Genomic DNA, 15,461 nt, shown 5'->3' on the forward strand with positions numbered 1-15,461 from the left:
GATGCCAAAAGGGTCAAGACCGACTGCCGCTGGGGGGACGCGGTGCTAGTGGAGATTCCTTCTTGGGGGGAGGACATAACGACATACAAGGCCGGCTTCCTTAGTGTGTATACCTATCCATTTACCCTTGGCCCGACGGAGCCATCCTCGCCCTCAATAGACCCCGTGATCTTCGACTTTTGCAAATGGTATCGAGTGACTCTCTGCCAAATTCATCCGTCGTTCTGGTGTATTATTTACATGACCAGATATTATGCGAACATGATCAAGGGGATGCCCTTCACCCTCGACCACCTGATCAGAATGTGTTTACCGTGAAAATGGTAAATACAACTAAATTTGTTAAATGGGACTCTAAAAATACGTGATCTACTCCCGAGCTAGTTTGTTAAAGCAGTTGATGTTAGTATTAGGAAATTTAGCGATGGGGCTAGAGATAAACGAGATAACGGGCAAACCAAAGGGTCTGCTACCTGGGCGTGAACTCAGTCGAATGGGACTTCGAGGTCGACCTCGGGGTCGATCTCGGGTCGTCGGGGATATTCGGGCGTAATCTAACAGCTTGGAATATAATCAAACGGAGCTATTTATAACCAAAATTGAGTTTGTACTATGAAGAACACATAAAAAATAAAGAACACGTTTAAAAACAAAGGATATCGAGGTATCCTCAGTATCAGTGATAACCAATGAGCTTTTGTAAGAAAAGAGAGAGAGAGAGAGAGAGAGAGAGAGAGAGAGAGAGAGAGAGAGAGAGAGAGAGAGAGAGAGAGAGATTATTTCACTTTGTAGAATTGTAGGAGCAACAACAGTTGTTTACAAGGAAGGGTGAGTCCCCTCTATATAGGAGAGGAGACTTAGTAACGAATACATATATATCTAATATACGAAATATGGAGATGTGATGGCTTGACTTGATATCCTAGCAGAGGCTAGGGATAGGCCGATCCTGTCAGATTCAACCGCGTGCCTCGGGGAACTCCTTTATTTATCCCGATCTCAGCTTCGAATCAGGTCTTGATAGACCCCGACGGAAAGGACTGAGCTGTGACTTTATACCCTCGGGGTCTCGAGATGTCTAACCGAGGTGGCGTCATATCCTCTAGGTCTCGAGGTACCTTCCCGAGATGGCTTGATGGCAGGAAATCGAGCCCCCTGATTTCACCGCATACAGATAGTCTCCGCATTTCTCAAAACGAAGCGATGGGGTTATGACCATTGATTCCTCGAACTCCCCATGGTGATAGTGCATTTGGCGATCCGTGTTGTGGCCCAATCTTCTGTGATAGATGACATATCTCATAGACTCCTGCTCAATACTTTGCCACTTCCGTTCTTCAAGGAAAAAAGTGCTGCCGTCGATTTGGTTTTTCAAGGATGCAATAATTGCATTCGTCGGTCAGTTATCCAGAGCCTCGACGACCGTGTTGCTGCCCCCTATAAATGGGGTACCTTGGCGTTGTTTTTCCTATTCTAGTGTCTTCATCGGCATGCTTTGCCTATTCCTTCTTGCCACCTTCTTCTATCTTTGAACTTCATGTTTGGGGTTTATAGCCTCAAGACCGTCAGGAGGGGTTTCCTTCAGTTGTGCTATGGCCCTTTGCCGGGACGTTCCTGTGTTGAGCACCATCGCGTTATCCCGTTATGGCCGTTGGCCTGTTGGTGTTTGCTGCTGCCGTTGGCCCGAGGTGGCGATGGATGGGGAATCGGTCTTCCCCTCAAGTAGACAGTTGTTCGGATTATGCACCACTGCTCAAAAAGGGGCTCGGATTATACACCGCTGCTTACCTCCGTACCCCGGCTCGACGTGGAACTCTGCCCCGAGCCGGGAACTTACATGGCTCGATGCTCGAAGAAGTGTATTTGAAGTAGCCGTGCAAGCGGGACCGAGGGTTGTTCGGTTCGCTGTCTCTCCAAGGCTCCCTTTGCCAAAGAGGGTCCTCGAGCTTCGGAGAGCTATTGCGTTTTTTCATCCCTCCCTGCTCCTTCCACCTTCTTTTTCGTCTTCTTCTCTGAAGTGCTACTTTGAGGGACTAGGGTGAGGTTGTTGGCGTGCATTCAAGTACACAATGCTTGAAGATTCTGTCACCAGAGGCATGCCTTCGAGGGTAGAATAGGTTTTAGGCCTTTTCTTCATGTATTCCCCTTTTTCATCTGTGTGGGGAACCCTTTGTAAGCTTTTATAATTGTATGTATCGACCCCTCGGGGGCTGTTGTACGCCAATTTTGAATGACAATATACTTTGTTGACTTTTGCTTTCCCTACTTTGTTTTGTTTCTGTATGCTCTCATTCCCTTCGAGGCTCTTTGAATGCCTTCTCTTATTTGTTGTCCGCTGATATCTAGCTTGAGCGCGAGCGTTCATTCTGATCTTCTGCTGATCGGCATGGTCCTACTCCGACCCATCATCTTACTTCGGGCCAATCTTGGATTAATCTGGTAGGCCCGGGCTATCGAGGTCCTCCGAGTTGTTCCGGGATCATGCGTCGAATTCCGGGGCCTTCGGGAACATCGTCCAGAATGAAGGCCATCTTTAGGTACCCGGGGTCCCTATTGATCTTGATGTACATAACTCTTTTAGAATGCATAGGATTGACGTTTGCTGAGGAGTTTGCTCGTATTTGGGCGATTTCTCGGGCCTTTGTGGAGCTTTCGCGGTCGGAGCTTCCTGTGTTTATTCCACTTTTCAGGAAGAGGGGATCACGAGATCAGGTGCTTGCCTGGTGTTAAGTATCGTCGTTTAAAGCTCACTGAGGCCCGACTTATTTGAGCCGGGGGTTCTTGGCGTAGGATGCTTCATTGAGCATGGAGATATTTCGGGCGGACCTTCGAGTTTTGACTTTTCGCTGGAGGATGCTTTCTGGATCGGGTACCGACCCGTCGATTCGCGTCGAGGCTGTTGGCTGCCCGGGGTTTTCCTCGGGTAGGTGAATCGTCGCTGCTTCTTGCATATATGTGGGGCGACTTCAGCTCCTTGGCATGATTTCGCTACTTTTAGATAGTCGCCTTTCTGCTTTGGCACGGGATACTTCATTTCCTTAGGCGCAAAGAAGTGTTGGTGCATGCCCTTGCTTTGCTCTGTTTAGTATTACCATAGTCATGGCAGCTATGCGACATGGCAGAGGGTGGAGAGTGCTGTTCCGGGCACTCGGGAGCCGAGGGATTTGGTTCTGACGATGGTTTCTTCGATAAGAGGGAGCATTTGGAGATGGTGAGAAAATACTGTGAATGGAGCGAGGGGGTAATGCTGCAGGTGCTTCCTTCGGGAGAGAACGTTACGGATTCCGCTGATGGCTTTTTGAATGTATACCTGTATCCCTTTGCGTTTGGCCCCCTCGACAGGGTCATGCTTGATTTTTGTTTGAAGTATCGGGTCACTTTGGCACAGATACATCCGTCATTTTGGCGGGTGGTGCTGATGATGAGATTCTTCGCGGAGAAGGCTGATCTCGAATTTACGCTCGACCACCTCATCCGGTTGTATCGGCCCTTTCATCATCAGGGCCTGTTAACCTTGAAGTGTCGATCATCCCCGTCTTTTGTTGTTGATGACGAAGAGGAGGGGGGTCGAGAATGGGCCGGTTGGTTCGTCTGGGCCTGGACGGTCGACATCATCCCCTCGGAGCTTTTACCGTTCCCCAAAGGTTGGAATTACACACATGAGTGGAGCGTTGCGGTGCTTTTTCTAGGTTCCGCCTACAACGAAAGTCAGTTAAATAATGGTGTTTTTACCTTGTTGTAGCAATTTCATGGACGCCAGGCGAAGTCTCTGATCTGCCCGGCTGGGTCCGGAGGCTGGTGACCCACTCGTCCTGCGACGAGCGTCGGTGGCGAGCTGTGCTCCGCGTCAGGTGGGGAGCGAAATACCAAGGTTTGTGCGCGTGCTGTCTTTGCCTCGGTCTTCATGTATTTGAGGCAACATTTTCTTCTTTTCTACTTAAATTGGATCTGCCGCTTGCAGGTATCGGGCAATTCTTTGGGATGAGACAGTGTTCTTCCGAAGAGAGGAAGGAGTTGTCAATCTCTCTTCCCGCCCTTCGAGGCAATGGAGCTTCTAGTGGTGCTGACCAGGCCAGTAGCTTTAGGGAGAAGGCATTGTCTGAGTCCGTTGCCCCCGGGGGTACCTGATTCTAGGTCGTCGATGCCTTTGAGTGGATATACTTTGCCCGAGGCCGGCTCTCCCGGGGTCGAAGGGACGGGATCAACAGGAGTATGCTCCGACTTCGAGGAAGTCCGCCGGCTTCACTTCGTGGTGAGTTAGGCGCAGTCTTCCCTGTATTCCACGTCCTTCGTTTGTTATTGAGCTTTTCTTGTGCAGGCCTGTGACAGGCTGATATTTGAGTTGGTCCGTCAAGGGGCCAAGTTTCAGAATGTTCGGGATGAGGGAGAATCTCTCAGGCTGCTTAACGAGGAGAAGGAGGGTGAGTTGCTGCATTGGCGATGCGAGGCGTACAGGTGCTCGAATTATGAGAGTTATTTGATGGAGCAGGTAACTTCACGCAACTCAAGCTTCACTTTCTTCGGCATATTCAGGTTAACGCCTTGCTCTGTTACATCAGCTGCAGAAAAAGGCGGAGGCCATGGAGTACCTTAAGGGCAATATCGATCGTGTCGGGAAGGCTTGCGGTAAGCTTAGGGCTCAGGTGCAAGCTCAAGTTTTAGAGGAGGCAAGTGCCTTCGCCAAGGTTCCTGCCTTAGAAGTCCAACTGTGCTTGGCTCGAGATAATGCCAAAATCCAAGCAAATGTGATCGAGAAACTGGAATTCGAACTTTTGAAGAGCAGGGCCAAGGTAATTGATACGCGGGCTAGGGCGATGCAAAGCCGAGCCAACGTTGATCGTGAGATGGCGGTCCTGGTGAAGGATGCTGCGGACGCTCAGGCCGAGCTGAAGCGAGCCCTCGACCGGGAGAAAAAGATCGAGGAATTCGTCCGTTGCAGATCCCGAAGGGAAGCACTTGAGGAGATTGGCGCGAGGGGATTTATTCTTTTTGATGAATTGGACCGAGCAAGGGCGGATGAGCGTGACGCATGGTCGTTTGTTGCTAACGGTGCGGGGAGCGAGCCCGGCGAGCTGTAGCTCCTCGAAACGGATCACAAATTGTGCCACTCTGTTGTATTGTTTTGATATACGTAGAGCGTGTCTGCTTATAGAGAGTGTCTCCTCCCCCCTTTTTCCTCTTGTGCTTTGTGAAATAAGAAGATACTTTGAAGCCTTATTTCTTCCGCTTCTCCTTCTGTTATCGTCTTTGATCAGGCCGGTGCCGATGTCTGGCGGGATCTTTACAGGTCCGGGATCAACCGGGCTGGCCCTGGGCTCCTGGGAGCAAGCGTTGTGGTCCCTGCACTTTGTCCAGCCATTTAGGTCCAGTCTCTGAGTCGTTTTGCGAGTCGAGCTGTTATTGACCTTTAAGCTCTTTCTTGTTCGCACGGGCGGGTGACGGTGATCTTCTCTGCCTTGGGTCGAAGTGACCTTATAAGTGGGTGACCCGGAGGTTTACTCGGCTGGCGATCGTGGCGTTTATGCCGCGCCCTTAGGCATGCTGTAGTTTTGTGCTTATTGCGGGTCCAATCTCCGAGTCGCTTTGCGACTCGGGCTGTAATCAACCTTTACGCGCCTTTCAATTTCCCGAATGAGGTAGTGCTTTGTACATGATTTTGGTAGTTGAGACCTTTCAGTATGTGGCCCGTAGGCTTGTTTAGTTAACTATTTTTTATCAGGTCTCCGAATCGAGTTACGATTTGAGCTCAATTAATCTTCAAGTTATCAATTTGGCTGGCGACAATGGCTCTTACGTTTTTCGGTCGAAGAGACCTTTTCGATATGTGGCCCGTAGGCCTGCTCAGCTGGCGACAATGGCTCTTACGCTATTTTTTTGCCCGTGGGCTTTTTCTAGGCTTTGTTTTCCGCTCGTTAAAGTCTCTTTTGGAAGATTTTTTCCCGACCCATCGTCGGTTCTAGAGGAACCTCGAATTCAAGTCGTAATCGGCGATAGTTCAGGCACCTCGAAAGGTACATAGTCCGTTGTTTGCCTGTTGAGGGAAGCCTGTTTTAACCGGTTCTTTTCGAAGTATATTCGAAGTAGTGGCCTGTGATTTTAGCGACGGTCGGGTGTCCCCGAGCCGCGTTATTTTGGCTGTATCAGCCGTTTTGACCGTAGTCATATGCGTTTGGTCGTAGCCATTTTTTGATCCCGAGTGATAGTTTGGGCGATCTACATCAAGGGTATGCCCTTTCGGAATTCTTACAAATGCGACATATAGCCTAAACTTTGGGGTTTTCATACCTGTTGAGGTCTTACAGTTTGTCATGCCTATTGAGGTCTTCCAGTTTTTTCGGCGATGCAGTATGGCGATTGTCGACAGTCTCCGAGTCATCAAGTTGTTTAAGCATGAAGACCGCTTCTTGTGAACTCGGGTCTGTGTTTTTGGGGCTTTATGAGCCCGGAGTTTCGGTACTGGAGTTGTGCGAGTGCCCTATTGCAGGCATTAAGTCTCCGAGTATTTCGAAATGTATTTAGTGGAAGGGGGGCCCCATGTCGGGGATACACTTTGAGATTTCCTTGTCCGGAGAATAAAACTCTGAGAAAATATCCTTTTATTGCTTGGTATAGATGTACATCGTTCTATCATTGTGAATTCGATCCGTGCGTGCACGGCTTCTCAAACCATTCTGGCCCAACATATAATTACCGATGGGGGTTTAGTCCGCCTTATCGGGTCCTTCCAAAGGGGAATGCTATTAGAGGCAAACCATCGATCATTGTTGAGCCATCAGAATAAAGCCCGTGACATCATCGAACCTTCTTCTGGTATGCTTCTCTGCCAATAATTCTACCGATAAGGTTCCTTTCGGGACAGAAGCCCGGCTGAAGGGGGAAAATATGCGGTCTAGGAGCTTCCGGGTAGAGTCTTGAGAACCTCCTAACATCCTAGCCAGCTGTCTGCGTTCAGGTCAGTAAAAAAGGAACGAAGGAGAAAAAGCAGTTCTTTCTTACCGAGGGGTGCGCATGCGAGGTTCCAGGACTCGATGTGTCCCTGTCGGCTTATTCTATTTCTGCCCTTTGCGAGGAATCTCGCTCTTTTGTTGAAATGGGACCGTCGACGCCTTTGGGTAAAGTGTCGATGGTCGTCTGAGTAAGACGTTTATACTTTGCACTTCTTTTGATGGTGTAAAGCCCGAAGTTCTAACTCGGACTCAGGCGGGCTATATCGAGAGAATGGTCTTTCAGGCGACTTGTTATTTGAAATTCACCAAGGATTCGGGTAGTGGGGGCGATTTGGTCCGTTAACACGGACCGCCCTGTTGACCTTTGATCCGATGCCGTTGTTGTGGGTGACCGAACTTCCTGAATCTAGGAACACATGATTTATTTTAAGATTAAGCGGATGAGAGAGAGGTTTACCAATGTGCTGACGTGACGCGGGGTGGAGTCATGGTGCCCTCTTCCCCGGATGCAATATCCTTGGAAATACTTCCCTGAATCTGTATTTGTCCTGGTGGTTGGTACCTTTGCTTCCCATGTTATGAGTTCTCTGAGGGTATCGCTGCTCCTCTATTGTCGTGGTGATACGTCGTGGCCTGTATATTTCATCCTTCCTGGTAGTCTTCTTTCCTCGGAGCCAGATTTGAGCTTGATCGTTCGGTAGTATTTGTCGGCGACTTTGGCTGAGTAGCACGACTGTCATATTTTCAGGACGGGAATCATTCGTGGCCCTGCTGCCGCTTGCGTCCTGCGGATTCCGCGTTGGGTCGTGGTTCTTTTGAAGGGGCCTTGGTCGAGTAGGCATGAGTTGCTCAGCATTCCTGGTCTCGCTTATGGTGACCACGATATTTGGCATGACAAAGTTGAGCCCGCATTCTGCTGGGTGAGGTTCGTTCGCCGGCTGCGCCTCACTGGATCTGGTTTCGCTGGAGGTTCCCCGGGGATGTCGCCCTCGGACTACTCCCCTACCATTGCGAGGTATGTTGGATCTTGGGGCGTTTATCCCATCAGCGGCGCACGGATGGTATCTCCATCTGTTTGGCATTAGTTTCTTCGTGGAAGGCCTGCCTGGGCGTGCTGTTTCTGCAGAGGGTTCTGGACGGCCGCTCACGGCCCCGATTAGTGGCCGGCGCTGGATATGGACGCGTGGCCAACCCTCGGCCAGGTATCTGGCTAAACGTCGCTTGAAGCGACCCGGGGCCGGCGGGTATGCTCGGTTTAAACCTCGAGCAAAGGCCAGGGTTGTCTGTTCATTCGAAGCCGGATGCGATCTCATTCGTCCTATTAGGGAGCAAGATGCGACTTCTTGTGGTGTTTCTTCCTTTGATTGTTCGGCCTCTAATTTGTCGGTTTCCGCCGCTGCTGCTTCGATGACATCGGCGTATGTTTCTGTGGCGGGGTCATCTTGGAAGTAGCTATTTCTTTCGTGTCTGTGCGAGCGGTGGTGCGCTCGTCGGGGGAAGCTGTCTCTGGTGTTGCTATACTGGTAGTTCTCAGATGGCTTTGCAACTGGCCGATGGCCAGTTGTTGTGCTTGCAATATTTCAAAAATAACGGGAAGATTAACTTCCTGTTCTTCCTTAGTCAAGGTTTTTTGAACTTCCAGTCGGTCGCTGCGTCGCACGCCTCTATCGGCGTGGGAAGTCTCGTTGATTTGCTGCGTGTCCTGTGAGTCTGCGTCCGCTAGTATTGGTCCGGGTGCGTTATCGGGATCCTCTAGTGGTGCTCCGGCGGCCGGGATAGCTACACCATTTTCTCCGTAATCATCGAGGTGGTCGTTCTCAGCTCTGTTCACCGAGCCAGACATTTTTACCTGAAATCAAAGGATCTTGGGCAAGAAAAAGCGTGAAAGATATGCGTTTGTGTAATGAAACTAGCAAGAAAATAATCACTATTATTTTTAGCCCCACGATGGGCGCCAAATTGTTTACCGTGAAAATGGTAACTACAATTAAATTTGTTATATGGGACTCTAAAAATACGTGATCTACTCCCGAGCTAGTTTGTTAAAGCAGATGATGCTAGTGTTATGAAATTTAGCGATGGGGCTAGAGATAAACGAGATAACGGGCAAACCAATGGGTCAGCTACCCGGGCGTGAACTTAGTCGGATGGGACTTCGAGGTCGACCTCGGGGTCGAGCTCAGGTCGTCGGGGATATTCGGGCGTAATCTAACAGCTAGGAATATAATCAAACGGAGCTATTTATAACCGAAATTGATTTTGTACTATGAAGAACACATAAAAAATGAAGAACACGTTTAAAGGCAAAGGATATCGAGGTATCCTCAGTATCAGTGATAACCAATGAGCTTTTGTAAGAAGAGAGAGAGAGAGAGAGAGAGAGAGATATTATTGCACTTTGTAGAATTGTAGGAGCAACAACAGTTGTTTACAAGGAAGGGTGAGTCCCCTTTATATAGGAGATGAGACTTAGTAACGAATACATATATATCTAATATACGAAATATGGAGATGTGACGGCTTGACTTGATATCCCAGCAGAGGCTAGGGATAGGCCGATCCTGTCAGATTCAACCGCGTGCCTCAGGGAACTCCTTTCTTTATCCCGATCTCAGCTTCGAATCAGGTCTTGATAGACCCCTACGGAAAGGACTGAGCTGTGACTTTATACCCTCGGGGTCTCGAGATGTCTAACCGAGGTGGCGTCATATCCTCGAGGTCTCGAGGTACCTTCCCGAGAAGGCTTGATGGCGAGAAATCGAGCCCCCTGATTTCACCGCGTACAGAATGTACAGTCCCCGACTCTTCCGTGGGGGCTTGATTAAGCTCCACTTTCGGGCCTCAAGATCTATTTTTTCTTGTAATGACGAGGTTAGGAACGGAGGGTAGATGAGCCTTTTCATCCGAGTTGGTACTTCGGACATGATTCCAGCGGGGAGGATCCCGTTCCCTGAAAGGTGGAACATGAAACATAAGTGGATACTCTAGTTAAATGTTCTCTTTTTCTGTTGGATGAATTTCCTTACGAACTGACTTCCTCCTCTAGTGCAGCTGTCGCGGCATACCCTAGCGCGGTTAAGGATCTCTCAGGCTGGGTCAGCCAGCTAGATTCGATTTTCCCATACGTTGAGCGCATGTGGCGCGACCTGTCTAGGGCTTGATGGGAGGCCAAGGACCACGGCGAGCCTTTGTTTATGCTGTAATTAAATTTCCCAAATGAACTATCACAGATTGCGTCCTCATTCCCTGTGTCTATATTTTGCATTTGCGCAGGTCTAGGGGAGGCCTTCTTGATGAGAGAGCACCGCTTGAGGCAGCGATGCCCCGAAACTCGACAAAGAGAAGAAAAGGTGAAGGAGATCGTCGACTTATTCTCTGAAATCCAAGAAGGCCAAAGTGGAAGAAACTAAGGCTGATTCAGTAACCCTAAATCCAAAAATATTGGGGAATTCCCGAGCTGAAGGCGAGAAGAAGGACGATTCCTCGGTAGTACCCGAGAGGGGAGAAAACATGACTGTCCCACATGTTGCGGAGGCGGTGGCTTCCTAGTCGGAACTTTATTCTGTTATTGTCTTGCCTTGGGCTAAAGAGACTTTCGAGGGTGTATCGGGTAATATCCCCGAGCCGATTGACGGCCAAATTTTCCTCGAGCTGAGGTGCATTCCGTAGGCGGTCCGTGGGAGCCTAGTTCTGAATCTCTCCAGAAACAAGAGACGGTCCCGATGATCTAGTCGGGGTTATTGAAGTGAGCGATTCTCCTCTGGGATCGACTTTTCCTTCGAGGGAGATGCAGGATGCCCAAAATAAAGAGTCTTTTGATGTGGGGGCGCTCGTCGGAGATGAAAATATGTTTAAAAAGCTTTTCGCTACGTTTGAGGGAAAGCCTGAGCTTGACGCCTCACTTATTTTCAGTGAGATCGACAGGCTCTGTGAGCAGATAATTTTTTTCGTAAAATCTGCTCGGTGCCCCGGTCTTCGTCTTGCTAACTTTGTTTCTTTCATGGTTCCCGGCCAAGGTGCTTTATAATCAGACCTTTGCCAGGTTTCAGACCGAGCTGGCTCGTTACGAGGGTGAGCGCAGGAAGCTCACTTCAAAAGCCAATGAGCTTAGAGCTCTTTCCACTAAGAGGGAGAGGAACTCTGTGGTTTTCGTGATCATTTGGAGGCGACGTCCCGAGAAAAGACTCATCTTACTGAGCAGGTTACATAGTTCCCGTTTGTTTTTGCCAACATGCTTATCTGGCTTCAGTGCTTTAACACCTTCGGGTCAATCTTTGCAGCTTGAGAAGAAAGATGTCCTAATGAGGGTGGAACTCCGAGCCAGGGACTCTGAAATTCTCGAACTCAAACGGCACGTGAGTGAGATAGTCTCTGAGAGAGATACCCTCCAGGGGGAGGTGGTCTCAGTCGGACATTAGCTTGATGATGCAAGGGCGGAGAGTAATAAGTATTGGGATATTCATACTGATTCGGTTGCTGCGTTATCTGAGGTTAGGGCTGAAGCTGAGGAGTTCGTGTCCTCGTACAAAGAGGATGCTGCTACTGCAAATGCTCAGGCCAGGAAGGTGTCCGAGGAGGCCGAGCTGCAATTGACCCGAGCCGTGAAGCATGCCTGGTTAGAATCTCAGAGGTAGGCTCTCGAGGATATATATGCGGGGGGCATCGACTTATCCGCCGAGATTGAGAGGTTAAAGACCCCAGAAGAGGAGGCTGTGGCCCTGCTTTCTTCTGAAGGCGAGTCGAGCAGTGGCTTGGGAGATGATGAAGATGGAGGCGGAGTCCCTGAGGGGAAGAGGCCGTTGAAGATCCGGGGGTCGTGGCCGGTGTTGTTTGAAGACACAACTCCCGAGGGAACCATTGAAGACATAGCCCCAGTGGTAGATTCGGGTTTTATTTGCTCTCTGCCTTTGTAAGGGCTTTAGACATAGGCCTTGTAAATGCGCCCTTGTGAACCTTGTAACATATATGTAAAAAGGCCCTTCATTTTTCATTTTTCCTTTGGGTTTTAGGAATAACCTCTGATGCTTGTTGACAATTGGTCCGATATTTTGGACCTCGAATTTAAACCCTTAGGTTCCTACTGCCGATGAGCAATTTGTAATGGCCGAAAGTTGATCGCTTTGGGATTAGTCCTCGAGTTGCATTTTGACTTGAGTTTATTGACCTTTAGGTCTAAAGTATCGGCCCTGAGGCTATTTGAGCAGGCCTTTGAGCTCTTACGCATTCGATCAGTGCGACCTTTCGTCGGCCCTAAGGCTCTTTTAGACTGGCCCTTAGGCTCTTACGTGTTGGGTCGGTACGACCTTTAATATAGGTTGGTGTTTGGGCTCTTACGCATTGGGTCGGTACGACCTTTAATATAGGCTAGCGCTTGGGCTCTTACGCGTTGGGTCGGTACGACCTATAATATAGGCTTTGTTTTTCCCTCGTTAAAGATTTTTTGAAGTTTTTGTGTTCGCCCGACTCTTAGATGATTTATTAAGAACCTCGATATTGAGCCGTTGTGTAGCGAAATATGAGCACCTCGGGAGGTTTCACTCGATGGCTGAATTGTTTCGAAGCCTTTTGTTTGGAGCTGATATGATCGAAACTCTTTTGCTTGTGCCGAGGGCAGCCTGATTAACCGGTTCTTTTTGAATTATTTTCGAAGTAATTTGAAGGCTTGTGCTTTTATGGCGGCGGTCAGGCGTCCCCGAGTCGCGTTAGTTTGGCTGGTACAGCCTTGTGACCGTAGTCATTTTATTTGGCCGTAGCCTTTTAGTCCCCGAGTGAGGTAGCCTTGGCGTCTATATCGAGGGTATGCCTTTTTAGGGGTCTTACAAGTTCGAATATATAGCCTTGACTTTAAGATCAGGATTATGCCTTTTGTAGGGTCTTATAAATTTGAGCATGCCTTACTTGAGGTCTTACAGATTTTTCTTGGTTACTTGGCACAAGTATAATTCATGCCTTTCTTGAGGTCTTAAAGATTTGGTATTGCCTTATGGAGGTCTTACATTTTTTGGTATTGCCACATGGAGGGCTTTCGGGCTCGAGGTTGCCCGCTTGGGTGTCTTATGGCCTCGAGTTTTTGGTAGCTCGATGGGTGACAGTTGGTGACAGTCCCTGAGGGTACCGATAGTTTTTGGCTCTGGAGCCGTTCTTCGTAAGCTTGATGTTGCCTCATTGAGGGCTTATGAACTCGAAGTTTCTGGCCCGGAGGTCTTAGTGCTTTGAGTTTTGAGGTTAGTTCCCGAGTGTTCGGGGAATTTCTGGCCTTGTGGTCGTTTATTGTAGAAATAGCGAACTTCTTTGAAGCACGAAGTGTTTTTGATGGTAAAAGATACTCCTTTTATTACTTGGAACAAGTATACATGTTTTCACCGTTGAGGATTTGATTATTCTATGCGGACACAGTTCTTTCGACCATTTGGCCCGATACATCATTTTTCTATTGAGACCCTCTTTGGCTTGTCTTGATTTCTCCAGGAGATGATCTCCCGGGGGGATGCCCCCCAGTATTCGAGGTTGAGTGAAGAGAAGCCTTGACTTGTTATGTTCTCCTTAGGTAGCATATAGATGTTGCCTCATTAAAAACCTTGCCGGTAAAACCCTTCTTGGGATAAAATCCGATTGAAGGAAAAGAGTGCAATGCATGCTTTTAAACCCAAGGTCTTCGAGTCGAGGGATGTTTTGGTGTCTTCCATCGGACACCTTAGCAGTAGTAGCATTTGAGCATTGATATGTTCCAATTGCTTGGAAGCTGTTGGCCTTCCACAGTACCAAGCTTGTAGGACCCTTTGCCGATCACTCCGAGGACACGATACGGTCCTTCCCAGTTCTGGCCTAGCTTTCCTTCATTAGGGTTTCGAGTGTTTAGGGTGACTTTCCTTAGGACCAAGTCCCCGACTCTGAAATGTCGGAGATTTGTTCTCCTGTTATAGTACCTTTCGATCCTTTGTTTTTGGGCGGCCATTCGGACCAGCGTAGCTTCTCGCTTTTCATCCAATAGTTCGAGATCCGCAGTCATGGCCTTGTTGTTTGAGCTCTCGGTGGTGTGTTGGAATCTGGCCCTTGGCTCTCTAACCTCGACCGGTATCAAAGCCTCAACGCGATACACTAGATAGAAAGCCGTTTCTCATGTGCTTGATTTTGGAGTTGTTCGATATGGCCATAGCACCTCGGGTAAATTTTCTCTCCATTTTCCTTTTGCAATTTCTAACTTCTTTTTTATGTTTTCAATAATGGTCTTGTTTGTGAACTCGTCCTGAACGTTAGCACACCGGTGGTAGGGTGTCGACAGGATTCTTTTTATTTTTGTGGTCCTTGAGGAACTATGTTACTTTGCTTCCGATGAACTGCTTCCCTTTATCACATGTTATCTCGGAAGGAATCCTGAGTCGGCGCACATGATATGGTCCCAGATGAAGTTAATGACTTCTTTTTCTCTTATCTTCTCGAAGGCTTGCGCTTCCACCCATTTCGAGAAGTAGTTAGTCATAAATAAAATAAATCTAGCTTTACCTGGTGCCATTAGTAGTGGTCTGACGATGTCCATTCCCCACTTCATGAACGACCATGGCGACAAGACTGAATGTAGCTGTTCACCGGGTTAGTGAATTATTGGTGCAAATCTCTGGCATTTATCGCACTTACGGACGAATTCTTTGGTGTCCTTTTCCATGTTGTCCCAATAGTAGCCTGCTCTGATCACCTTTCGGACTAAGGAATCGGCATCAAAGTGATTTCCGCAGATGCTCTCGTGGATTTCTCGGAGCACATAATCTGTGTCCCACGGCCCCAGACATACTGCTAGGGGCCCATCAAAGGTTCTTCTGTACAAAGTTCTATTTTCGTCAAGCGAGAATCGAGCTGCTTTGGTTCGCAGGGCCCTCTACTCTTTTTGGTCCGCGGGTAGCTTCGCACTTTACAAATAATTGATATATTTATTTCTCCATTCCCATGTCAGGCTAGTGGAGTTGATCTCGGCATGGCCTTCCTTGATCACTGATTTGGAGAGCTGGACAACAGCCCCGGGGAGTATGTCATCTTCCTCGACAGATGATCCCAGGTTTGCGAGGGCATCGGCCTCGCTATTCTGCTCTCGAGTTATGTGGACCAGAGTCCACTCTTTGAAGCGGTGCAATGTGACTTGAATTTTGTCTGAGTATCTTTGCATCCTGTCTTCTCGAACCTCAAAACTCCCATTTACTTGATTTACTACTAGGGGGGAATCACATTTTGCTTCGATGACTTCAGCTCTAGGCCTTTGGCCAATTCCAGACCTGCAATCATAGCCTCATATTCGGCTTCGTTGTTAGTTAGCTTTGCAGTTTTTATAGATTTCCTAATCATGCTACCCGTAGGCGGCTTCAGAACTATGACGAGCCCGGACCCCCTCACGTTCGAGGCGCCATTAGTGAACAGGGTCCATAACCCCGAAGATGTGCCTATTTTTATTAAAAGTTCTTTCTCTACCTCAGGCACGAGGGAGGGCGTAAAGTCAGCCACAAAATCCGCCAGAATTTGGGACTT

Source organism: Nicotiana attenuata, chromosome 1 (assembly GCF_001879085.1).
Source record: "Nicotiana attenuata strain UT chromosome 1, NIATTr2, whole genome shotgun sequence".
Classification (NCBI taxonomy): domain Eukaryota; kingdom Viridiplantae; phylum Streptophyta; class Magnoliopsida; order Solanales; family Solanaceae; genus Nicotiana; species Nicotiana attenuata.